The sequence below is a fragment of the Neoarius graeffei genome, chromosome 19, assembly GCF_027579695.1.
Source record: "Neoarius graeffei isolate fNeoGra1 chromosome 19, fNeoGra1.pri, whole genome shotgun sequence".
Lineage (NCBI taxonomy): Eukaryota > Metazoa > Chordata > Actinopteri > Siluriformes > Ariidae > Neoarius > Neoarius graeffei.
The window spans coordinates 36,788,167-36,815,471 of record NC_083587.1 but is presented as its reverse complement, the minus strand read 5'-3'; the positions used below and the strand labels follow the sequence as shown (position 1 = coordinate 36,815,471).

Here is a 27,305-nt window from a genome sequence, read left to right as displayed (position 1 = left end):
AAATCAGATATTAAGTCCATCTCTAGTGAGGGATCTTACAGAATATGCCAAATTACATTCATCTATCCATCCATTATCTGTGCTGCTTATCTATCAGGGTCACAGGGGAAGCTGGAGCCAATCCCAGCTGATCCAATCTATCAAAAGGACTAACACAGAGATGAAGAACCATTCACACTCACATCTATGGGTGATTTAGAGTAGACAGTTGATCTAATCCACATGTCTTTGCACTGTAGGAGGAAACTGGAGCACCAGGAGGAAACCCATGCAGGCACGGGAAGAACACGTAAACTCCACGCACAAAGGTCCCAGTCAGCCATGAGGTTCGAACAGAGGTTCTTGCTATGAGGCAACAGTGCTAACTACTGTGCCACCTGAAGCCAAATTACATGCATAATCAAATCAAGACTTTCATTAATAACTCAGCGCACCTGTCAAAATAGATTAATAAGATACAGTACCAGTCAAAAGTTCAGACACACCACTCATTCATAGGTTTTTCTGTATTTTGATTATTTTCTACGTTGTAGATCAACACTGAAGATATCAGAACTATGCAATAACATATGGAACATACATGGGCATGTGGTAAACAAAAAAGTGTTAAAAAAAACAAAATATGTTTCATATTTTAGATTAGTCAAAGTAGCTACCGTTTACCTTGATGACGCTTATGAGTGACAGGGTAAGTTCATGGCAGCCTTCAAACACGGCCACCATGGACTACAACTCCCAAGTATCACAGCGCCCTCCCTCTCCCGAGTTCTGATTGGGAATACACCTGTTTCTAATCCCTCTCCCTATAATAGCATGCCAAACACTCCAGCCTGTTGCGAAGTATTGTTCTGTGTTCTCATACAGTACCTGATCATACCAAGCCTTTCTGTTTATTTGACCTGACTCTAGTGTATTCTGACTCTCGCTAAGTATTTACCGACTTTGAGACTCTGGTTTTGCTCCGACACCCCGATTGCACATCAACCCACCTTTGGCACAAACCTGACCTCGATTCTTATCTCATGACTTGGCTTTGTCCACCAGTTTGCAACACACCTACTCTCCCCTGCAATTGTGTCTGTAAGTGCCTGCACTTTGACAGGATACTTCGCCACCATGGACGCAGCAGAAGAGGCGAAGCAAACTGCACTTTTGGCCCAAGGACGACTTTTGGGAGAACATCAGCAGATGCTGAGCAATATTGACTGAGCCTCTCTCAGCTCACCACTGCTAATCCAAACTGCTGCAGCCATTCTACAGCCAGATAAGTTCTCCAGTGATGTAACTGAGTGTAGGGGATTCCTTCTACAATGCTCCTTGCATTTTGCTACCCTAACGGGCTCTTCTAAACAACAAAAGATAGCTCAGTTTGTGAATCTGTTGACTTTAAAGTGGGCAACTGCAGTTTGGAATCATAGAGGTGAATTCACAATGTCTTATGATCGCTTCACTGAGTTATTTAGAAGAGCGTTTGATCACCAGCCTGAGGGCATCGAGGTGGGTGAGAAACTACTCACTCTTTGGCAAGTAGAAAGGACTATAGCAAAATAAGCATTAGAGTTTCACATGCTGGCTGCTGGTAGTGGATGGAACGACTCGGCGTTGAAGGTTGTTTTTCATCAGGGTCTTGAAGCTAGCATCTTAACTGAACTGGCATGTTGGGATGAACAGTACACTTTGGATTCACTAATCGACCTTGCCATTAAATTAGACCACCTCCTCTGAAACCAGCCCTCCTTGCAATTCACCCATGTTCCAAGCCAGCCTTCACCAGTGCCCACTCCAATGGAAATCTACAATACTTGCATGCCATGCTCCGAGAGAGGAAGAAGACGCTGGGGAGGGCTATGCTTTTATTGCAGGGAGCCAGGTCACCTGCTGGCCCAATGTCCAATGTCTCATCTGACCTGTGATCTCCTGAAGGTGTGACAACCCCCGACAAGAGGAGCATTCAGATGCCCCAGTGAGTCATAAACATTTTGCTACCCATCCATTTCTGAAATTCAGTGCTTCCAATCTGTATCAGAAACCACCCATGTTCTCCCTGCTTTATTAGACTCCAGGGCAGAGGGTAACTTCATTGACACAGAAATTGTTCAAAGGCTTGAGCTGCCCACCGAAGAACTCCAGCAATCTGTGAGCCTCCGAGCTATTGATGGTGGCCCCACTGGAGATGGACTTGTCACAAAGAGAACTAGACTTTTGGAGATTCAGGTCAGGGCCCTGCACAAGGAACATCTGTCACTGTACGTCATCTGAACTTCCAACCATGCTATTGTGCTAGGATTTCTATGGCTGCAAGTACATGATCCACTCATCTCTTGGCAGCAGAAATAACTATTGAAATGGTCCCTGTCCTGCTATCAGAACTGCCTGTACTTGCCCCAACTCACCCTGGCTTCCACCTCCATGGACAGCCCCTCCCCTAGGGGCATTAAGCAGGTCCCAGCTTTCTACCATGAACTTCAGGAAGTCTTCAGCAAGGGAAAGGCCAGTGGATTACCCCTTCATAGACCATATGACTGCGCCATATACCTCCTTCCAGGCACTACCCCTCCACGGAGCCGCATTTACCCACTTTCTAGAACAGAGCAAGCAGCTATGGAGGAGTATGTACAGGAGACACTTCAGCAAGGTTACATCCATCCATCCACATCCCCATCATCCGCAGGTTTCTTCTTTGTGGAGAAGAAAGAGGGAGGCCTATGACCATGCATTGATTACCGAGGCCTTAACCAGATAACCATCAAGTATCCATACCCATTACCTTTCATCCCATCTGCCCTAGAACAATTAAGACCTGCCCATATTTTCACCAAGCTTGACCTCCAAAGTGCCTATAACCTGGTGCGTATACAGGAAGGGGATGAATGAAAGAGTATTCAGCACCACCTCAGATCACTACGAATTATCTCATCATGCCATATGGACTATCTTGGACTTGCACTATGTATTTACCAACTTTGAGACTCTGGTTTTCCTCTGACTCCCCGATTGCACATCGACCGACCTTTGGCATGAGCCTGACCTCGAGTCTCATCTCACGACTTGGCTTTGTTCACCAGTTTGTGACACACCCGCACTCCCCTGCAATTGTGTCCATAAGTGCCTGCACTCTGACAATGCTTTGCACACTATTAGCATTATCTTAACCACCTTCGTGACGTAGTCACTTAGAATGCTTTTCAATTAACAGGTGTGCCTTGTCAAAAGTTAATTAGTGCAATTTCTTGCCTTCTTAAATGCACCAAACAGTAAATAGTAAATAATAAAACACAGTAAATAGCCCTATTCTACAACTGTAGTAATCCATATTATGTCAAGAACTGCTCAACTATGTAAAGGGAAACAGCAGTTCATCATTACTTTAAGACAGGAAGTGTCTTTTAATTAATAAAAATAAAGAAAAACCATTGAATTAGAAGGTATGTCCAAACGTTTGGCTGGTACTGTATGTTTTTGCTTATATATATATATATATATATATATATATATATATATATATATACACAGTATATGTAAAGCAGATATATGGGGTTTGGATTAGCGGTGAATCAGTGAGTGAAACGAAGTGATTTGTTATTAACTTATTTGACAGAGAGAGAATCCACAGTGGCAGACGGCCACAAACACCCTGCAGTGTCTCTGATGAGATCAGGGATGTGTCCGTGACTGAAAGACAGAGATATAGTTTAAATGTTATGGTGAATATATTTTTAATGGAGTCTGAGTTTCTCATGCACACACATGTATATTTGAGACCATCAAACAGTAAATAGCAAATAATAAAAATACAGTAAATAGCCCTATTCCACAACTTTAGTAATCCATATTATGTCAAGAGCCGCTGAACTAGTAAGTAAAGAGAAACGGCGGTCCAACATTACTTTAAGACATAATGTGTCTTAAATAAAGAAAAAACACTGAATGAAAAGGTGTGTCCAACCTTTTGACTAGTACTGTTCTAGCTGGAACATTGTGTATGCTATTGCGTATAAGTGGCTTATGTGTCAAAATATGCTATCAATGCTCTTAAATGGAGTGCCATAAATAAATAAATAAAGTTTCCTGATAGGGATATTCTGATGTATCAGATGTACTGTATTAGAAGCAGCTTGGTTAGTGTTTACTTGCTGGCAGTGAGGCGAGTAATAAGGTGTCTATGAGCTTATGTATGCAGAAGAGGGCAAATAGCCTTTCCCCTGAATGTGGTACTCTGACTTGTGATGCCATAAGAACAGCATTTTAAAAAGATATGGAAACTGGCCTCATACATTTTGGAGGAAGCATGTGCTTGCCCCACCTTCTTATTTTGTAGATGTGAACATGTTTTGTGATGTTAGTGACGTTAATCTACAAAGTGCTACTTCACTCCATAAGGTATATGAACCATAAAATCTTTCATAGCTAGTGAGTAACTTGCTCACTATATAGATAGATACCTGGTGCATAAACTGAAATTGTCATAACTGCCTCCCCCAACAATCCCCATCATTTAAGAAGGTAATACAGTGGGACCGCCGTATCCGCGAGGGATACACTCAAAGATCTAACGCTGATAGCTGAAAACGCAGATGATAGCGAACCATAATGTATATAAAGCTTGTTTTTCATGTATATACATACCTATGAGAAATTTTCATTTATCAACTACACACCAAATAACATCAACAACAGTAAGTAATAATAAAATAAAACAATTATAACAATATACTGTGATAGAAGTTATGCGAATGTGGTCTTTCTTTTGAATGAACGGGATTCTGACGTTTCCGCTTGAATTAACTGAAACCATGGTTACAGAGTCAGCCAATACGGTGGTCCCACTGTATTTATTTAATTATTTTCTTGCTATTGTTTAACATAGTGAAAGGTTTTGTACCTGACTGTATAAATTGCAGCTTGGTTAGTGTTTACTTGCTGGAATTGAGGCTATTAATTAAAAAAACTGAAAATCATGCACTACACTTTAGACAGATTAGATTTGCATTTCATCTGCATTTCATCTCTTCTAACTGTTGTGAAAAAGAACATGGCTCAAATTTCAACAGGAAATATCTGTCTGGTATTATCTGCCATATAGACGTTACAGAAAAGGTCAGATAAATTTCAAGTATGTTGAAAAAAATCTGTATTTGACATATTCCTGCTTGAATGAAGACCTAGCTATGATTTGAGCATTCTGCTTTGGGCTTGAGCTCACAAGGAACAACACTACAACTCTCTCTAAAAATAATCAGAGGACCAGCAGCCATGAAATGAGCTAAACAAAAAGAAAGAGGAAAAGCAAGAATGTGAGCTTTTGTTTTCAGAAGAAGGAAAAAGATTCATGCAATGGGGCAAATGCTGGCTAACTGTGTAGTTACAGAGTTAAGTCAAACTGACTGATTATCAGTTGTTTTGCATTATTAGTATCTGAATTACTGAAAATCATCATAGCCAAATGGTTAGTCCATTGGTTCAGAACAAGCTCACAACAGGAAAACCTAAATTTTGCAGTGCTTTCATGAAAAAGGCAGGAAGCTGTACCATGTCTGGGGTGGTACCCTTGAGGATATGCCTTCTACACCTTTTATTATGTATCTTTCACCTGCAAAAGTAAATGGAGTATACCTCTTAAACTAAGATAAAATGATCCCTAAAGTCCAACAATGTATCTTAGATAATTTTTGAACTAATACAGGGTCATTCCATCTCAAATCAACCAAAGGGTGACACTACTCCATCACAGATTTGGCCGATTTTGTTTGTATGTTGTTGGGGCATAAGGTCCTGGTCACACTACAGCTCGCAATGGATTTGCGAATACTTGGCGATGAAAAATTGGTAGCATCGCTACCAATCGTTTGATGTACGGTGAATGTTCTGCGTGCTTCACAAGCTGTCTTCTGGTGCGTCTTCGCCTCATGAGTGGCCAAAAATGTTATGCATTGAAATTTGGTGGCAACGTTTTCATCAGCAAACTAAGCGGCGAATACTCGCAGATGGGTTTGGGAATATTTCCCAAAGCTCAGGGAACCTTCTTCGAGCCTCCTGAGATGTATTTGTGTCGAATCCATGTCCCCGACACTTGCAGGAGCCTCATCAACACAGTGGCTCAACATAGCCGAACCTTCCCTGAAACTTGAAAAGTGCATTTACATTTGGGGATCCATCCGAACACATTGTGCATGCATTTGGAACCCAGTCATTATGGGAAACACCTGATGCTGATTTGAGCACAATCAGCACATGCATATTAAGGACGCTGTTTTCACAGAGACTTTGTGAAGTATTCTGTCAGGTATACAGCAGTAGGTGGATCTAAGTGCAGGACGACTGTTTATTAGCAGGCGTGATATTTATGAAAACAAAACATGAGGCAAAGTCAGAGTAACAAAACGCAAATGAAACCAAAAGCAAAACATAAACCAGAGGGTTTAACCAGAATCATAAACATGGCTAGAAACAAACATGACAGTAATAATGATAATACAAAGTCTAATAATAATAATAATAATAATAATAATAATACAAAGTCTCTGTGAAACCAGCGTCCTTACGGTATATGCGTGTGCTGATTGCACTCAAATCAGCATCAGGTGTTTCCCATAATGGCTGGGTCCCAACATGAGCATGAGCGGCAGCTCGAGCTGTGCCAGACTCAAGCATGCGAAGGCGTGACAGTCAAATGTTTGCTTGTTGTGTGACCACAACTTTTAGGTTACCTATATATCACCATGCATCACCATCAAAATGCCTCATTTTCATCAATAACCCATCGCAGCTGTAGTGTGACCGTAGCTTAAATGAGAACAGAAATCCCCAATTTTAGGGGGTCAATTCCCACTCCCATCTGAGTGGCAGCCATTTTTAAATCTGGCGCATGCCGTGACATGTCACACCCCCTTTTCTGAAGTGTTTTTTTGAACAACTCAGCCAATACACTTCACTTTCCTAGGTAAACGATAACATACAACAAACATATAGTACCACTCCAGTAATGAGAAATGTTGCAGTTTAGCTTGGTGCAGCTTTTATTCCGAGAGTGTGAAAGTACAAAATGTAAATTTAAAGAAAAAAAAATGTAAAAGTTTGAGTGAAAGTTGCACCTTTAGATTTCCTTGACCCATACCAGATATGGTTTAAAGTGCATATCACAGGTAAATTCAGGAGCAAGGTCAATGTAACTCTCCTATTTTATATTAAACTTTGGTCAAATATCTGTCACATTCTGCATTCTCTGCAATTTTTTTACCTTGCGCAATACCAGAAAAATTCAGTTGAAATCAAACCATTTGAGGCGAATTGGTCCGCCTCTGAAAAAACTTGCCATTTGAATTTCCTGGGAAACATTGATTTTCGTGACATCGCGTGCGGGACGCCTCCCTCTGAATCCTGCGTCAGCGCTGGTTTCTTCAACGTTATCACGTAATTATTAAAATGGTTAACAAATGTATCGTAGGAGGGTGTAGCAACACCAATCTTGATGGGATTAGTACTCATCGTTTCCCAAAAGACCGGACAATGAGAGAGAAATGGGAGCGCTTGGTCTACACAGGCTGTGCACTGAAACCGTGCAAAGCTCGTGCAGCCTGCTGGCGCTTCCGCAGGTAACGTCACGAATCTGGCTCCAGAATCTCTTGGGATTTTTCCATACGCATTTTGTCATTTTTTTTTCTGCTGTAGACAGATGGCCTTGTGCAAAATTACCCTTCTGGACGAGTGTGTAAAGGGACATACTTTCATATAAAAAAAAAATTGGTCCAGAATATGCCATTTAAGTCACAATACTATAGTGAATGTCAGTTTACCATATTATGGAATTGTTTTAGTACCACATTTAGAAATGAAGTTATGTAGAATGCAGCACTTGTTTACGAAAAGTGATGTACAGTCTTTCATTCAGACAGATCTCCAACAGAGATGATGTACTTTGGAAGGACTTTGGATGGTTAAATTTCCAAATAGAAATCCCTTCCTGTTAAACAGGTGGCTGCAACTGTAACCAAGCATCAGGGATAAGCGTGAATGTGCATATGATAGTGTACATTAATATGTATAGGGACAGCATGCAGCCACATAATTCAAAGGCTAGAGGCTTTGGGAATACAGCCTGGAAAAGGATTTGAAAGTTTATTTTAAAGCTTGTACTGAGTTCAAATGAAATACAAATTAATAAGTTTAGCTTGAATAATACTTGCTTCAAAGTAGAGATAACCTCAGTATTATAGCAGAGCTCCCTGCACAGAAAGCACACAGAGCAAAGCTCCATATAGAACAAGGTAATGCTTTGACCTGGTTTTTAATGGTTTCTGCGACTGTATGACGTCCATACGTACATAGGAACGATGTCTGTGTACCACCATAGGGAACCCAATTGTGAGTGCAAGGCAACGTAACTCATAAACACGACCATTGGACAACAAAACTTGTATCTTTATTTACATAACATAGATGGGTTTTTATCCAGCACTCATTTTTAATTTGCTTTTTAAAAAATAACGTGGGATTATTTACTAACACATTTTATGAAAAATACTGATGAAAAAAAATACTGTTGGTTTTCTTTCATAGCAGGCAACTTATTTTTGCATTGTATGTGTTTTTACCTGAACAATTTCTTACTCTGCACACTCGTGTAAACAATTATTGTATAGTTCAGTAGCAATTATGAGCATCTTTCCTTACCTCGGCTCGATATCGATTACTTCTTATGTCCAATAAGATTTGATCGTCACTAATATAGTAATGATGTAAAGTGAAAGTGCTGGTTCACTGCTGTCCACCAGGCACCCAGCAGAGTCACACCATAATAAATGTTGTGGTGTTGTTTCTGGTACATGGCATGTAGTGTCAAAGAAAGGAATAAATATGTATTCATAACTGTGATGCGTATCTCAGTGTTGGTATCGCTGTCAAAAGACAATGCAGCAGTTTATTGATGCAAAATACACGACACTACACAATTCAATGGTTCATATGCTGTAATATTATTATTCGATTCAGGTTGATTTTGTGCCCTTGTAAATATTTTGCTTTTATATATATATATATATATATATATATATATATATATATATATATATATATAAAATTCATCTCATTATCTCTAGCCGCTTTATCCTGTTCTACAGGGTCGCAGGCAAGCTGGAGCCTATCCCAGCTGACTATGGGCGAAAGGCGGGGTACACCCTGGACAAGTCGCCAGGTCATCACAGGGCTGACACATAGACACAGACAACCATTCACACTCACATTCACACCTACGCTCAATTTAGAGTCACCAGTTAGCCTAACCTGCATGTCTTTGGACTGTGGGGGAAACTGGAGCACCCGGAGGAAACCCACGCGGACACGGGGAGAACATGCAAACTCCGCACAGAAAGGCCCTCACCGGCCACAGGGCTCGAACCCGGACCTTCTTGCTGCAAGGCACTACACCACCGTGCCGCCCCGTATATATGTGTGCGCGTGTGTGTGGTTGAGGAGCCATTTTGAAATACAGGGCCTCTAGGTTTTGACATCACAATTAAAGCTCTACAATTATATACAGCTTAACAAGACCTACATATTAAAGTTTATAGTTCATACCTCATATTTACATTTTTAAAAGTCTGACACAATTAGAAAGTGAATTTTTGAACACAGACTAAACACAGACAGAACCATATTCACCTAAACTCAAATACTGTTTGATTTTTTCAGGTTCTATCAGGCTGTTTATCTAGATGCAACCTTCATTCTCAAAAAATAAATAATAAACGGTATCCACGAAGTAGAGATAGACATTTAAAGCATATTAAGTATGACTATATACTGTATGCTTTTTAAAAGTTGTACTTTTCTGACTGTATTCCATAAGATTTGAAATGCACAACATGTCACTTTTGTAAATCTGAAGCTGTTTCTAAACATGATACTTAACCTAAAATGTAAAAGATTAATTTTCAAGACCAGTATTTAACAATAAAGTTAACAAAGCCACAGTTATGCTGAAAGAGCTTATTAAGCATGCTGAACATAGCCAACTAATTAATCTGCATTCATTTTCCTGATACTGAAAACATTTTTTTTACTCTCACTAAATATGACAGATGCTTATTAAATGAATGTGTGTGTGTAAGTTCTGAGATGGAGAAGCTTTCTGTCAATTTGTTTAGCATTTTTGGAAGGACTCGCCAGGCTAGATTGCTTTGTAACAATCTGAGGTAAAGCAAGAGCGAAAAAATTTGCACCATCAGTAATTAATACCATGACAGTCTGTGCTGGTATATAAAAATAATTCACCCCACAGTGGATTGGGTGGCACGGTGGTGTAGTGGTTAGCACTGTCGCTTCACGGAAAGAAGGTTCTTAGTTCAAGCCCAGTGGCAGACGGGGGGCCTTTCTGTGTGGAGTTTGCATGTTCTCCCTGTGTCTACGTCGGTTTCCTCCCACAGTCCAAAGACAAGGTTGACTGGCTACTCTAAAAATTACCCATATGTGTACCTGACACCTGATGAGGGTTTGGGTCGCTCTGATGTGCTATAATCGCCCAAGAGAATTCAGGGAAGCTAGTTGATAGCTTCCTGGCTTGCCAACCCTCAACTATGAGGATGGCAACAGACAGACCAATGTGAATTATTTTCTTATAACAGTATAATCTGAATTATGTTATTCTGCTTATCACAGGGGCTTGCCAATGATTAAAAACATTTACATTTAGTAACGAATGACGCAGTGCCCTTTTTAATTGTTTATGGCTACATTTATTTATGGAATATCTGCAAACAAGTTAGTTCCTGTTATCATTTGCGTCATAAAGTAACTATACAAAACCACTCTTGTGTACTCTTGAAATTAGGAAGACAAAAAAAACAAACAAAAAAAACATAGCTGTACTGTGACTGATAAACTGGAAAGAACAAACTGCTCTGTCCTGATGACTGTCTTTTGTTTGGAAATGTACTCAATGGTATTGGTAAAAAAAAAAAAAAGTATTGGCACCCGACTCTCCCTCCATAAATGTTAAATAAGCCTCTCCTACCAGAATGCTTCATTGCATCAACAAATATATGTTTTTTCTTTGTTAAATAACTAACCATTTTGTTAATCTGTTCATTATTAGCCCATAGATTATGTGGAGCGTCCACCATACTAGCGCCTATGTAAGAGAAGAAGAAGAAGGAGAAGCCTTGATTTGTCACATGCACACTTCAAGCACAGTGAAATTCATCCTCTGCATTTAACCCATGTGAAGCAGTGAACGAACACACACACACCCAGAGCAGTGGGCAGCCACACTACAGTGCCCGGGGAGCAGTCAGGGGTTAGGTACCTTGCTCAAGGGCACTTCAGCCCAAGGCCGCCCCACGTTAGCCTAACCTGCATATCTTTGGACTGTGGGGGAAACCGGAGCACCCGGAGGAAACCCACGCAGACACGGGGAGAACATGCAAACTCCGCACAGAAAGGCCCTCGCCGGCCACTGGGCTCGAACCCAGAACCTTCTTGCTGTGAGGCGACAGCGCTAACCACTACACCACCGTGCCGCCCAATTTAAGAGCTTTAACATATTAGAACAAGTGTGGTAATATAAACGTATCATTTATGTTAGAGCCAGAACTAATGTCACAGCTGCTGTAATTAAAAAATGCAACACAAAACAATTCACACCAATGTTGTTGTTGTTAATGATGATGATGATGATGATGATGATGATGATTTTCCGATAACAGAATTACCCATAATGTTTTATTGCTTACTCAAATATTTTTCTCCAGCTTCAAAATTAAACCCAAGCTTTTCCAGGCATTCCGACTAAATTTATCTCTCTGAATGAACACAGAATGAAAGAATGAAATGAATGTAAAAGAATAAGACCAAGGTGAAGTCCTGGCAATACCTGGAACGCTGGTAATAATTCTAGGAACATAAGCTCAAGCTTTTCTCGTTCTCTGCTATTTACTAAAAATAATGTACACTACCGTTCAAAAGTTTGGGGTCACTTTGAAATTTCCTTATTTTTGAAAGACTGTTCTTTTCAATGAAGATCATTTTAAACTAATCAGAAATACACTCTATACATTGCTAATGTGGTAAATGACTATTCTAGCTGCAAATGTCTGGTTTTTGGTGCAATATCTCCATAGGTGTATAGAGATCTTGCAGTCATGTGACCGGAAAGTACACAGCCGCCATCTTGTCAGTAAAAAACACAGCTGAATACTGCTGCACTCGTGTACAGAATGGATCAATTTCAACCGACGGACTACACGGCTCATTTTTCTAATGAACAGATAACTAGATATATGTCTAAAATAAACGACCTACAGATTAGTGACCCTTATGGCTTACCGGACGTAGTTTTCACGACCGTGTCAGTGGATATTGAACTGCCAGCAGAATACCCAGATGTGTATAATTACCTCATCAACTTTCACTCGCTGTTCAGTGGTGAAGCACTGCGTGCTTATAAATCTCTGGACAGTTATCTTTACAGAAATTCAGGATTTGTCAGCGACTCAGATGTGGCATCTTGTAAACAAGAAAATAACAATCCTCATTGGATGGGTAAGTCATTTAAGTATTGAGTATAGCACTGACCAGCTGATTATAGAATAGAATAAGGTAATTCCAGCTGTAATTCCAAATCGTCCATCTTGTTTGCCATGGATCTGGCGTTGGAGAGGTAAAGGCTTAGCAGTGGAGATTTGAGTAGCTGTTTTCTGAGCTTAGTCAACAGGCCAGCTCTACAGCCTCGCTTTTGCTTCCGCTCCCGGCGCCGCCTCCTTCGCTTTGCTTCCGATAACAATCCACGGAGACCCCGCTGGTCTCGCTATCTCGTCCGGAATGTTGTGCATGCGATGGAAATCGCTACAAACCGTCATTTTCTGCTGGAAACCAATGTCCAGTAAGTCCATACGGTTGTAGTGGATACTGAAGTCCGGTACAGACGAACAACACGCAAAAATACACATAAAAAACATGCACAGGTAGGGAGAGCTTGTAGCCACAGCCGTTGTAATAGAATTGTATATAGTAGGGTTTTCCAGAAGAAAAAGGTAGAAGTAGAACCAGAATGAAGTAGAAGGCGGAAATATGGCGTCTGACCGACAAGATGCCGTCTGTCACAATCTGGATCGGCTGTGATGTCACATGCAAGTGCTCCATAGAGGCCCATTTCCAGCAACTATCACTCCAGTGTTCTAATGGTACAATGTGTTTGCTCATTGCCTCAGAAGGCTAATGGATGATTAGAAAACCCTTGTACAATCATGTTAGCACAGCTGAAAACAGTTGAGCTCTTTAGAGAAGCTATAAAACTGACCTTCCTTTGAGCAGATTGAGTTTCTGGAGCATCACATTTGTGGGGTCGATTAAATGCTCAAAATGGCCAGAAAAATGTCTTGACTATATTTTCTATTCATTTTACAACTTATGGTGGTAAATAAAAGTGTGACTTTTCATGGAAAACACAAAACTGTCTGGGTGACCCCAAACTTTTGAACGGTAGTGTACGTATACCTGGAAACAGGCGACTTCTACATTACTTTGTGAATACAAGTGCTGAGAATATTCTCTACTACTGTAACATGAAAAGCACTTGCTGTTGCCTCCAAATGAAATGGAATATGAAACTGGGTTTTTAATCGTGTATTATTAAACACCTGGAAATCACTGCAGAACTAAATCAGCTAAAAGTGATTCACTGGGGTAATAAGGTAGATCCAACTAATTATATACCACTTTTAGCAAAATAACTACATTGAAAGCTCATGGCAATCAGCAAAGGAAATAAACAAATGGTCATGATGAGTTACATTTTTCTCTCAGAGGTATTGCCATGGAAACAGGATAATCTATCTCGTCACATCCATTTGTCAGTTGTAGAAGTCACTTTTCACCCCAGGCTGCTAATGTAGTGACTTTTTGAGCAATGTCTACGGTGGCTCATTAGCAGTCAGCTAACCTTTTGGCTATAAAGCTGGTTTGTAATCCTGGAGCTTGGAACAAGCCAGACTGCTTCAGAAATAACGAAATAATGAAATAAAGGTCGAATCAAAGCTAGACTCCCATGAGCATTGTTCCTCTAAATCACATGACCTCAACTTCACTGTGTGAGAGGGTAGATGAAGGGGCTAGAAAGGAATCAGCCCTTCTTCCCTAGTCCACCTCAGCCCTTATCCCAGCCCCAGTAATCCTATTAGTCTTAATTCAGAGGCCCATAGAGCTTAAATCTGCGGATATTCTTTTATTACAAACTCCCATGTATGTAACCAGATTTTCCATCTGTTTGGCCCAGGATATTACATGCGTTCAAGAATAATAAAATGAGGGAAAAAGTGATACCAGTGCTACTACATACAGGTTTTGTAACAACACGAGAAAGTATCCAAGGATGCGAGTGTCATACTTGCAGGGAATATTCATTCTGCAAGGGAAATCTTTTGAGCCCTCAATGTATGTCAGGTATGCAGCAAAGCTGCAATTTTAGCTGCTTTAATTAGGTAACAGCCAGAACTGAGTTTTAAGATCAAGCCCAAGAGGAAAACTCAGCCTTATTCAGAAAGGGTACCAGAACTTTTCTATCATTACAAGTCTCACTATTAAAAAAAAATTTGGTTTCCAAAAATGTCTTTGTCAAAAGGCTAAAAATATGTTTTGTTCACTAGAATGGCCTTGGCTACTAATTTACTTGTTATATTGCATTAGTGTGCAGAATAATTTTGATGTCACTATTATCATCATGTACATTTCTCAATGACACTGAACATTTATGATGTTTAAGTCCACTGATAATCTGTTATTTGGTCAGAAATGAATAAGTATTGAATAAGGTTTTTACGTCTCACTATCAGGTAGAATTATTCTGTTTGACATGTTTTACCACAGGGTGGTGTAGTGGTTAGCACTGTTGCCTCACAGCAAGACGGTTCTGGGTTCGAGCCCAGTGGCTGAGGAGGGCCTTTCTGAGTGGAGTTTGCATGTTGTCTGTGCGGGTTTCCTCCGGGTGCTCTGGTTTCCCCCACATGCAGGTTAGGCTAATTGGTGGCTCTAAATTGACCATGAGTGTGAATTGTTGTGTGTCTCTATGTGTCAGCCCTGTGATGATCTGGCGATTTGTCCAAGGTGTACCCTGCCTCTCGCCCATAGTCAGCTCGGATAGGCTCCAGATTGCCCGTGACCCTGCACAGGATAAGTAGTTATGGATGGATGGATGGATGGATGGATGGATGGATGGATGGATGGATGGATGGATGGATGGATGTTTTACCACATTCACATCCAAAAGAGCTATAGATAGGAATTTTACACTATCATAACACAATTTCAAGCCATTTGAAAGTCATCTTTACAGATACATATGTTTCTAGAATGGCTTTTCACGAGCTTGTCCAAATACGATGCATAAATTTAATAACAGTCCATCATTAATAATTCAACATTCACTTGTGAGACACTTCATTTGTTATTTAAAATGAATATCAAACTAAAGCACTATTACTCCTTTAATCTAGATAATCCCAAGCCTGTAAAGACATGAACGAGATACCCAGATGATTTGAGGACTCAAAAAATGATCAATCCCATTCTGATTAATGTGGTGAGGACTGAGGATTAGCGTGTGTGTGTGTGTGTGTGTGTGTGTGTGTGTGTGTGTGTGTGTGTGTGTGTGTGTGTGAATAATTCATACAAAAAGCAGTGACTGGCATGGAGAGGCTCTGGCCAAGGAATTTCAGGAATCTCCCATGTACACACTTCATGCTCCATCAGTCTGCTCCTTCCCTCCTGTTTCCACCTCCCCCCTTGTTATCTTCCCCAGTCCATCTCTCCATCCCTTTTTAATAGCAGTAATGAGCCACAGCACCATTTTTGATGCTATATGCTTTTTTTTGTGTGTGTGGAGATCAACATCAAGACCTAATTTCCATCCTTTAGTACATCTGTTATAACAAATCACGTTATCCACTTAAAACGATCACTTCTAGAAGAAGCAAAAATATTTTATCATATGTTCCAGGGTGTCAAATATACCAGAAAGGTCTTGTCTTGTAAAAATAACTAAATTTCAGTTTTAAATTTAAGACAGTTCCCCACTTAGTGACTTTATTACTTCTGCTGAATGGTGAGAAATTCCCAGGCATTTACACCTAGCTGCCAGTTTATAAAGAACAACACACTTATAACAAGTGTTGCCAGGCAAAACAAAACTCACCTGGTAGCACTTATGATGAATATGAAGGAAGATATCGCGAAAAAAATAGGTACCCTATGGGTACATGTGGCTACTGCTTATAAATAAAATTGTTTTCTGATACCATGTCCAGACAGTAAATATAGCATATATATTTACTCTGAGGCAGTAGCCACAAAAATGAAGCGTAATCCAAAAGTGAACAATTTAAAAATCACAGAAGTAAAATATACCAAGTGTCTGTACTTTATATTATTCTACTCTTACCTCTTACAGTTTTCAAAACTGAAACCTCCAAACCGAGGCTGACATACACATGCTGTCTCCATGACCGAAACTCTTATTTCCCGGAAATGGCCCAGCACTAGAGCTCAGTGGAACGCACTTTCCCTCTGTAATAAGCATAAACATGTCTAAAAGTGATTTCTTTCGTCTAGTCCATTTATTTCAAATGGTGAACCGAATTGTATACACTCACTGGTCATTTTAATCGGAACACATATATGTGCATGCGTAGTGCGTGATTGTTACCGATGACATAGTGGCTAGCGCCTCTATATGAGGCAGTAGCCACACCAAAAACAATTTTGACCTTTTTGATGACCTTGAACAGATGACCCCCAAAAAGTTGGAGGTTCTATTTGAGACTAATGCCCATCTATCCTGAAAGTTTCATGAAGATTGATCCAGCCATTTTCCCGTAATATCGTTAACAAAAAAACAAAGAAACCCGACCGAAAACAATACCTCGCCCCCTGGTGAAGTAATAAGAGGATTCTCAGTAGTTCTGCTTGGAGATTTCCCGAAAAGAGAAAGCAGCTCTCACAGTTCCAAGTAATAAATGTATATATTCAAATGATGCCACGAAACTCTTTAAGCTTGCATGACAGACATTTCAGGCTGGAGATGTGTACTGGTGTAAAAAAAATGTCCCCGGATAAGTCCAGTCAACTTACAAGTACTAGGCCACTTAAAATAACTTGGATACCATACATGTCAACCTTTGGTCAATCAAACCTGTATAACCAACCTCCAAAATCCGTATTTCCCTTATAAAATCCTTATAAGATGCAAATTAAAATAATTTACCTAAAATTTGAATGATAATTAACAATGATGTATCCCAGTTACTTTTTATTCAATATTAATAACAATAAACCTTCAGAATAAATACAAAGCTCCAATGTTTGACAAAAACACAAAGTGTTATCAGCGTAGTTACGAAGGAAATACTTTGTTGTTTGGAGACAGGTTTCACCGAGCGGCTATTACGCACGAGACTTCATATTAGCCACAAAGTCAGGAAAATCTGTTCGTAAAATTACGTTATAATGACCAAATACAATGAAAAGTATTTTTCCAGTCTCACCTGTGAAAGGTAATCCCATGTGATCTCGTCTGGACGGCAAACCTGTTGGTACAGTTAAACGCAGCACATGAATGAGGCATCTTTATTCTCGGCTACTGTCTAGACGCTATACCCGAGACGGTTGAAGAATCTCCACTTTGCCACATCCAATATGGTGGCAAGGATGACGTATGATTCTACGCAGAAGGCGGCGTCTATGTTTATATGTCTATGACTTCACGGTTGGCGGGATTCTCGCAATGCGGTGTGCGCATGATCAAAAGTGGAACGAAGTCTCGCTACCACAAGATAACGCGCGATTTCATAAGACTCTTTACTGGCTTTCTGTGGTGTACAGTACGTTTGTAAATGTTATGCGCTCTTTTATCATCGTGGGAATTGATTATAGCTCTAAATAAATATTGAAGTTTTTTTAAAGAATCCGTATAACTTTATTTATACGCCCATATACTACGTTTATTGAATCAAATCAGTATAAAATACGGACATTCCATATAGGTTGACATGTATGGGATACCTACAACCCCAAATCGGAAAAAGTTGGGACAGTATGTTGAAATTGAAATTAAACTGAAAACAATAATTTTTAAATAATCTTTGACCTGTATTTCACTCAAAACAATACAACAGCACAGTATTGATGTTTTATTGTTTATCAAAAAAAATTCCAAAATAAACACTTCAATTTTGATTCTTGCCACATATTTTTAAAAATGTTGGGAGAGTAAAGCATTTACCACTCTGTAACTTTGCTATTCCTTCTCACAACATTTAAAAGACGTTTAGGGACTGAAGACACCAAGTGATTAAGTGTTTCAGGTATTTTTTTGTCCCATTCTTCCTGCAAACAGATCTTAAGCTGTGCAACAGTATGGGGACGTTGTTATCAGATTTTCAAAATTCGCCACACATTCTCTACTGGGGACAGACACCCTCTTCTTCCATAGCCATGCCTTTGTAATGTGTGCAGAATGTGTTTTACATTGTCTTGTTGAAATATCCCTGGAAAAGATGTCGTTTTGAAAGCAGCATATGTTGCTCCAAAACCTCAATGTACTTTTCTGTATTAATGCTGTCATCACAGAAGTGTAACTTACCTTTGCCAATGGCACTGACACATAATCCCATACCATGACAGACCCTGGGTTTTGGACTTGTTGCTGGTCACAGACTGGATGGTCCTTTTCTTCTTGGGTCCAGAGCACATAGCATCCATTTCTTACAAAAAAGATCTGGAATACTGATTTATCTGACCACAATACACGTTTCCGGGATATTCCACCGAATGGGTGCCATTTGCTTGCTGTACCACTCCCAAATTAAACTTAATTTGTTATATCTTTTCAACACTGATTATAATAACACACATATTTAACTATTCAAAATGTGTATTGGTCAACCTCAGGCTACGTTATTTTTTTTTTTTTTACAAGGTTTGGAAGTCAAAGATATATGAGTAACAGGACTGAAAGTAACAGGACTGAGTTTTTAGCCTAGGATTAGCTAATACATGGAATTAAGCCACATGGCGTCATCGCTAATAGCATGACCACACTTAGCACATTCTAGTGATTTAACAAAAATCTGTATTTTTAAAATAAACAAATATCATCTTAGAAATAATTTAAGTAACAGGACAGTAGGCTGATATTGACCTTATCAGTCAAAGTTAAAAAATCATCAAATATACAGAAAAGTAAATGAGAGAACTAACTTTTGGTCTTCCCATGGCCTTCAGAAGACACAACTGATGTAACTTCCTGTTGAGCATGTGATTTATGGAATGTTCCAAATTTGTCAGATGGGGTAATATGTTTGGGTAACAGGACTGAGTGAAAACCCAGAGACACGACTAAAATGTGCATTTTAACTAAGATATTGTGGATTTCTTATGAAAAAAATATATTTAAACCATGGATAGGATATGGAGTCACACAACAGTGCAAAAGAAATACTGTTTCTGAAGGATTTTAATCATAATATTTCATAGTTAAGTATAAAGTTAGAGTGCGGGGACAGGTAACACATGCTATTTTTCAGTGTTTTAGGTAGTTTTTATTAATCCTTACAATTATATATCCTAAATTTGAAATCAGATCAATGTGCAGGACATTCTGCGTAATAAGGAAATGTATTTTAAAGTACATTTTTATGTGCATTTATACATATAATTTTCTAGGGATGGAAATGGCACCGATTCGGTGGAATGGCTCTTCCACTGTGTGATGGTCCATCCCAGATGCCTCTGAGACCAGAGTTGTCGATGGCACTTTTGGACATAGTTAATATAAGGCTTCCTTTTTGCACAGTGAAGTTTTAACTGTCATTTGTGGATGTAATTGCATACTGTAGTGCTTGAGAAAGGTTTGCTAAATTTCCCCACCGAGGGATGAATAAAGTTTATCTTATCTTTTATCTTATCTTAATCCTGAGCCCATGTGGTTATATCAGCTATCAGCAATCATGGGTGTTCAGCTTAGGCTTGTGCCCTTGCCCTTTACGCACCTGAAAATTCCTAAAGATTCCTTGAATCATTTAATGATATTATGCACTGTAGAGAGTGAAATATCCAAATCCCTTCCTATCTTTTTGAGGAACATTGTTTTTAAACATTTCAATTATTTTCTCAGGTTCTTTATTTCGCACTTTTTTGACAAGCTGGAGATCCTCGGCCCATCTTTACGCCTTTCCTGGATACTGATTTTGTGATTACAATCACTTGTTGACATCACCTGTTTTAAATCACATCATTGTTTAATTGTTTTACCTCATTACTAGCACAAAATTATCCCGGTCTCAACTTTTTTGTAATGTGTTGCAGGCCTGAAATGCAGGAATGGACATATATTCATCTCATCTCATTATCTCTAGCCGCTTTATCCTGTTCTACAGGGTCGCAGGCAAGCTGGAGCCTATCCCAGCTGACTACGGGCGAAAGGCGGGGATGGATGTATATTAACAAATGAAATTCAGTTCACCAGAAAAAACATGAAATATCTTGCAATTAAATACAAGTCAAAGTAAATTTAGAAATCACTGCATTTTTTTATTTGCACTTTCCATACTGTCCCAAGTTTTTCTGATTTGGGGCTGTAAAAAAAATAAAAATGGAAACATGGCGATATATTTCTAAATATTACAGCCTGTGTTGTTTTCAATTCAGGCTGCTGTTTTTTCCTGTCTACTGGTAAGAATGTGGTGGTGCAATCCAGTCCAGCAAGGATATGGTATTTATGTATAGGCCAAAATTCACACCATGCTGTACCACCTTAGGGTACTGTACAGACTAATAATATACAAAGAACAATTTCACTTACTGCAGGGTATGTAGGTTTATGATTTAGGACACAGTGACCCAGGAAAGACAGAAACTAAGGAATGCACATGTAACATGCTTATTGATTGTATCCTAATGGTTATTCCCAATAAGCCAGTGGGAAAACCTTTCCAGATAAGAGCTGAAGGACACTCTCCCAAGTTTGCTTCTTCCTGTGACTACAGTTACTTCATGAGTAGGAAGCCCAGTTACAGATTGTTATCTGACCTCTGTTGACACTTGAGTGATGCCAAACTGGGTCAGTGGCTATGATACCAAACAGCCAATGAGATCTCCTGCCATTACTGGCCTCTGTGGCAGTGACATTAGCCAGATTTACGTCAGTGATGTACAACCGATCTACCACCACCCTATTCACTGCTATTCACTGGGTATGAAATGTAGTGTGTATGTCACTCAAACATTTATAAAGTATGCTTTTCGGGTCACGAAAAATAGCCTTCAAGACAGTTTGAGAGTGACTTTAGCACTTTGAAGAGATCTGTAAATACTATTCAAAACATACAGATCTCGGGGGCGTCGTGGCTCAGGTGGTTAAGGCGCCATACCATGAATGCGGGCGACCCAGGTTCGATTACGGCCCGAGGTCATTTCCCGATCCCTTCCCGTCTCTCTCTCTCCAGCTCATTTCCTGTCTCTGCACTGTCCTATCCAATAAAGGTGCAAAAAGCCCAAAAAAAAAAAAACCCATACAGATCTCTTTGAAGAAAAAGAACGAACATACTGTTAATGGGATTTGCAGTAATTTGTAGATATCTGGTGTGATTAAAAGTTGACAATGAAGTCAGACAAGGCAGCCAAACTTTACATCCATTTCAACTTTGAATTTTGTCAGGTCATTTGCATCGTCAACCAATAGCGCATGTACATTTGCTGTGTTAACCATTGCAGGAGCAGTCCTTTATATTACAGCACTTAATATTCAAAATCAAGAAAGTGCTCATTTTAACAATGTGCAGGGAAGAGATTTTATATAATCCTTTCCAATCAGACTATCAATTATTCCATCAAAAGTGGCAGCTTTTGGTAGACAGTGGAATGAACAATGGACGGCTGAATCATGAATAAAATTAAAATATTGCTTGTTTACTTTTTATGGTAGCTTAGCTAGCTTGGAAAGGTTGCCAACAAAGTCCCAATGTACAACACTTCAGAGGCACTATATTTAATTATTTTTTATTTACTAGATTTATTAGCTCTCATTTAATTTACAGCTGAAGTTTTTACAAAGATGGCAAAACCAGGCATGATTATAATATGAAGTGACTGTAACATTGTTAATCACACAAAAATGAATGACTTTCTTTTGCTCTTGCCTTAGTCAAGCTAATTTCACAAACTGCTTATTTCTACTGTTGCTGCAGCTTAGAAATGGATTTCCCAAAATCCCCCACTGATATTGTATATGATCTATATGGTAATCAAATCTCATCTCATTATCTCTAGCCGCTTTATCCTGTTCTACAGGGTCGCAGGCAAGCTGGAGCCTATCCCAGCTGACTACGGGCGAAAGGCGGGGTACACCCTGGACAAGTCGCCAGGTCATCACAGGGCTGACACATAGACACAGACAACCATTCACACTCACATTCACACCTACAGTCAATTTAGAGTCACCAGTTAACCTAACCTGTATGTCTTTGGACTGTGGGGGAAACCGGAGCACCCGGAGGAAACCCACGCGGACACGGGGAGAACATGCAAACTCCGCACAGAAAGGCCCTCGCCGGCCACAGGGCTCGAACCCGGACCTTCTTGCTGTGAGGCGACAGCGCTAACCACTACACCACCGTGCCGCCCGCAATTAACCTTTCCCATCCAAATATACTGTATGGGTTATGTGTGAAAATATCCTGACTTCCTCTTAATGTGGTCAACAACACAAATTTTCCATCTTGAACATTTGCCCCTGTGAAAAGGTCTTGCCGTCGTTTGTCCCTGATGCATCCAATGCCCTGTTTCACCTCTCAAACAGATTTCACATGCTTTTAAGCTAAAGCCTGACACTGAACAAGTTGTCAGCTACATATGTCATTGGCTTGCCACTTGACCCCAACCCCCAACCCTCTCCCAAATGCCTATTGAATAAACCAGCAGGGAATTGTCCTGTAGAACAAAGTAGATGTTGGGGGGTGTTCTCTTAAGGACTTTGGATAACATTCCTGATCACAATGGTCTCTAAAAACCAAGGCTTTTAATTACCCAGTGCTTTTAAACATTTACTGTTTTCCTGGGTGTTTAAGAGGACAAACTCTGCTCACCAATGGATAGTGCTTTTATGAAAGAGTGCCTCACTATTGGCGTCACAATTTAACAGAGTCTCCCCAGTGTTTGGAACTGAATATCAATGAACCACAGGCTAGTTGGATTAAACTGTCAGTATTCAATCATAATTAGCCAGAACAAACAATATTTCAAATGATCTATTTAAATGGCACAGTTTTTGTCCACTCTGGCCAATCTGTCAGGTTGTAAAGACAAATGATCACCAGTCAAAAATCAGTATGAAAACAGATATCTATGCAGCATGTCCAATTGTCAGTTGGTTAAAGGGGAACTGAAGTCATTTTTAAACTTGCTTTATTTCTTAATTAACGTGTTATTCAATAACGTTTTTGGTTTTATTAACCTTATATCATGACTCGTATTGGCATATTATCAGCCTATTCGGTTTTTAGCCATGTTGAATGTAGTCCGTATGGTCCATAGCAGGCATCGCTTATCCGCGCGATCTTCACGAGACTTGTGCGAGACTTCAAACGTGAAGTGTCAGCGCCGCCATTTTGAAAACTGTTTACACAGCGGCCAGATCGCCATATCATTCCAATTCAGATTCATTTCAAGATTTTCCAGCTTCATCAGTGATGGAGATTATTCCATACGACTTCGAACCAACGTGGAGTAGAGAAGAGTTGGAAAGATGACAGAATAAGGACGAGTCCGTCGCGCTGGTATTTGCATCATTACTGTCACACAATTAAAACATGCCAGATCAGGCGGCTGGTGGGTTTTCAAAATAATAAATACATGCATGTATTTTTGTGATAAATACATATTATGCTGAGTGCATCTCCCACATAATCCTCACTAAGGTTTCGGACAACACTACAAAAAATATATATTTTATATATATAAAATATAGCGTCCCCACTATATAGTGCCCTATATAGTGAGTAGGGAGCGATTTCGGACACAGGGAAAACTTCCAGCTTGATTACGTCAGCATTCGAAAGAGGGCATGTGCTTCTTTTGACAACGTTGGCAGATGTTGGTCACTTTGATTTCCACTGTACAGTACGTTTTACTTCCGTCCTTCGAAGTCTTGCACAGGTCTCAACAAATTTCATTTACGGCCATTGCTATTACATACGGACTGATATATTACATAGCATATTTCAAACACTCATAACTTGCTATAGCAGTGACAAAATAGCTGTCAGAAATGCATTACTACATTTTATAAAATGAGATAAATAGAATTTTGATAATAAAAACTTTGCTTTCAGTTCCCCTTTAAATGTCCATGTCACTTACTAACACACCTAATAAACCTTGAAATCTTACAATTCTATCAAGGAAAATTTAAAAAGACTTAATTGGCCAAATTCTGTTTGGCATCCATTGTTAAAGATAGCTATAAAGTTATCATACTGATGTAACAAGTAACCCTAATTAAAAAAAAAATATATATATATATATATATATATATATATATATATATATATATATATATATATATATATATATATATACACACACACACACACACACACACACATGCCTACAAATTACTCTTATGTAAACCAAAATGAACATGCCCAAAAATCATTAAACACTTGCATCAAACGTGATGCAACATAAAATTTGACAGAAATATTCTACATTTAGTATAAAGTCAAAATGTATACATGACACATAGTACAAATACAAATGTATAAAATATATTAGGTAGATTTTGATTTAAAATGGCTTGCACTACTGATTGTTCAGCTGTGTGATATCGCCTAACTGTAGTCAATGTAGTCGACTGTAGATTATGTTATATTTTCTACGCTGCATTATTGTATGCCATTATGCAGAAGATTATGCACAACTCAGCACAGTTTGAAGCAAATGTTTAAAATTTCAAGTCAAAACGCAGTTTAGAAAATCCATCCATCCATTATCTCTAGCCGCTTTATCCTGTTCTACAGGGTTGCGGGCAAGCTGGAGCCTATCCCAGCTGACTATGGGTGAGAGGCAGGGTACACCCTGGACAAGTCGCCAGGTCATCACAGGGCTTACACATAGACACAAACAACCATTCACACCCACGGTCAATTTAGAGCCACCAATTAGCCTGACCTGCATGTCTTTGGGGGAAACCGGAGCAAACCCGAACAGACATGGGGAGAACATGCAAACTCTACACAGAAAGGCCCTCGCTGGCTGCTGGGCTCGAACCCTGGACCTTCTTGCTGTGAGGCGACAGTGCTAACCACTACACTACCATGCCGAAAATGAATTTTGAAAATGAACATGTCTGGGGAGAAAAAAAAACATCCAAAGGAGGGAAACCCATCCTTTAACTGTAGGCTACAGGATGGTCTGTGTTACACCAGGATGTGGAGTTGGGAATCCCTACACTGTAGCATGACAGAATAAGACATAAGAAACCCCCCCTTAGTAAAACCTTGGTGACTTAGTGGTGCCAGAGTGCCAGGTCATTCTGTTCCAGTGGAAATTTCCAGTCCAGTCATTGTATTGCACATAAAGTCAATGAGAGTCTATTTTTGTCATCATACAGGCGAGAGGGAATCCTTCAAATAATCAACCTTCACATTTCCAGCTAAATGCAAAGTGACATGATCAATTCAGTCCAAAAAATCGCATCATGGCTCGTTTTCTTACCTTATACCCAGATGTGGAAATGGATCAGAGACGCAGGGAGCGTGACATGATGCGGGGCTGCTGTGGATCCTCTCAGAATAGGAGAGAAGAAAAGTTGGAGCGGTTTGAGTGCGCCTCCTTCGTTAATGTTGCGTCAAAGTGCCTAGAACGCAACATGTGCTGTGTGTGTGTGTGTGTGTGTGTGTGAGAGAGAGAGAGAGAGAGAGAGAGAGAGAGAGAGATGAAACATTGTAACATGTCTGCACTGAATCCTGCTCAATAGGTTCTCTATTCTGGGCTTCAGCAGTAAACGATTTGGGCTGCGAACCCATAAAACCCATCTCCTCCCGTTATCAGAGATCTACTGCTATCGTTCTGTGTGAGGTCAAGTCTCACAAACGAACACGACGCGATAACAAAGCATTTCCGATCGTGAACAAGCCTATTTAAGAGGATTTTCAGGCTTACCTCTGACCGGCGCTTGCGGTGCGGCGGAGTCTCAAAGCGCCGCCGCCTCCGTTATTAGGCTCCACCGGTCGCGCGCACCGGATCCTCGCGCATCACATGAGCGCGCGCCGCCGCTCATTCAAGCTCCGTCTTCCGAGACGTTTTTACCGGAGACCGTATTTATCATTCTGGCGGCTGGGAGACCCGGAGAGCGCCGCTTCAGTCGCCCACCTGAAAACCGGAAACAGCTGGTCGGTGATGATCAGTGATTCAGTGCAAGGCTGATGTCGGTCATTCCGGTGGCGCTGAGAGCATGTTCGGTTTGCACGAGCACGGAATTTTAATGAGCACCTATCACTGCAGCAGTAATTTTTTTTCCCTAGCATGGGTCCTTAGATTAGAAACACTCTGTCCATTAGCATGAATTTCCCTCTTAAGTCAATGAAGGCACAATATTTAGACCAAACCTCAGAAAGAATCCCAGAATGGATTGGACAAGTAGCCAAGGCTCCAAGGAAATTGACTTGACATTTGCATCAAGATTTTCAACACATAACCATCCATAACCGCTTATCCTGTGCAGGGTGGCGGGCAAGCTGGAGTCTACCCCAGCTGACTATGGGCGAGAGCTGGGGTACACCCTGGACAAGTCACCAGATCATCGCAGGGCTGACACATAGAGACAAACACTCACATTCACACCTACGGTCAACTTAGAGTCACCAGTTAACCTAACCTGCATGTCTTTGGACTGTGGGGGAAACCGGAGCACCCAGAGGAAACCCACACAGACACGGGGAGAACATGCAAACTCCATACAGAAAGGCCCTCGTCAGCTACTGGGCCTGAACCCAGAACCTTCTTGCTGTGAGGCAACAGTACTAACCACTACACCATCATGCCGCCCCACAAACAAGACATCCATCCATTATCTGTAACCGCTTATCCTGTTCTACAGGGTCGCAGGCAAGCTGGAGTCTATCCCAGCTGACTATGGGCGAGAGGCGGGGTACACCCTGGACAAGTCGCCAGGTTATCGCAGGGCTGACACAGAGACAAACAACCATTCACACTCACATTCACACCTACGGTCAATTTAGAGTCACCAATTAGCCTAACTTACA

At 40.2% G+C, this 27,305-nt stretch overlaps 1 protein-coding gene across 2 annotated transcripts in view; it reads right to left on the bottom strand.

The window, feature by feature from the left end:
- Positions 1-26,472, bottom strand: part of tmem108 (transmembrane protein 108) — a 171,160-nt gene extending 144,688 nt beyond the window's left edge. Inside the window, exons 1-2 of one of the 2 annotated variants that reach the window (XM_060900032.1) lie at positions 26,203-26,472; positions 25,756-25,914 (exon numbers count right to left, since the gene is read on the bottom strand). The gene's annotated coding sequence lies outside the window, so the exon portion shown is untranslated. Of the gene's footprint in view, positions 1-25,755; positions 26,071-26,202 lie in introns of those variants that run through there. The other variant, XM_060900033.1, reaches the window with a different exon arrangement.
- Between the last annotated feature and the right edge of the window lie 833 nt (positions 26,473-27,305).